Source organism: Hippocampus comes, unplaced genomic scaffold (assembly GCF_001891065.2).
Source record: "Hippocampus comes isolate QL1 unplaced genomic scaffold, H_comes_QL1_v1.1 C16677056, whole genome shotgun sequence".
Taxonomy (NCBI): Eukaryota; Metazoa; Chordata; class Actinopteri; order Syngnathiformes; family Syngnathidae; genus Hippocampus; species Hippocampus comes.
In genome coordinates this window covers 1-679 of record NW_017836420.1, presented here as the reverse complement: position 1 = coordinate 679, position 679 = coordinate 1, and the positions used below count along the sequence as shown (strand labels likewise).

General features: G+C 45.5%; 1 long non-coding RNA gene across 1 annotated transcript; it reads left to right on the top strand.

Moving 5' to 3' along the window:
* Nucleotides 1–56: 56 nt before the first annotated feature.
* Nucleotides 57–633, top strand: LOC109508873 (uncharacterized). The gene is made up of 3 exons (XR_002166805.1): nucleotides 57–170; nucleotides 254–378; nucleotides 559–633. It is a non-coding gene; the product is annotated as an uncharacterized LOC109508873 (long non-coding RNA).
* The last annotated feature ends 46 nt before the right edge of the window (nucleotides 634–679 follow it).

Genomic DNA, 679 nt, shown 5'->3' with positions numbered 1-679 from the left:
GGGAATACAATCTGACAGAACAAAGTTTGTCCATCACTTGACCTTGACTCCCACCCAAGGCCACTCACTCCCTCATCTCTCTGCAGATCACAGCTTCTTTGGCTCCGAGTGGCAGAGGAGATGGTGCGTCCTCAACAATTCCATCTTCTTCTATTTTTGCAGTGAGAAAGGTCGGTCGGCAAACGCAACAAGCCGTAGGGGAGCGAAATTGCTTGGTGTCCCTCATTTTGCACGTCTTCTTCCCCCCCTGCAGATAAGCAACAGAAAGGCTCGTTTTACATCAACGACTACAGCGTTCAGCTCGTCAACAACCTGAGGAAAGACTCCAAAAGGAACGCCTGCTTTGAGCTGTCTGCTCCCGGACGGAAGACTTACCAGGTTGGTAATTCATGGCCATCAAATCTGATGTGAGGAAATCGATGTGATGCACTTATTGATGCAAAAAAAACGAAATAAATAATAAGAGAGTGTAATGAACTGGTTCCCTCCAAAATGTGACAAACTGCAGATTGAAGTGATAGTTCAGTTTCAAATGAGTATATTTTGGTTTCTCGCCAGTTTACGGCCAGCAGTGCTCAGGAGGCTCGAGAATGGGTCAACTACATCAGCTTTGTGCTCAGAGGTAAGTGGGCGGGATCAATTCATTTTAGTTTATTCACTGGATTTGGGATTTTTTTTT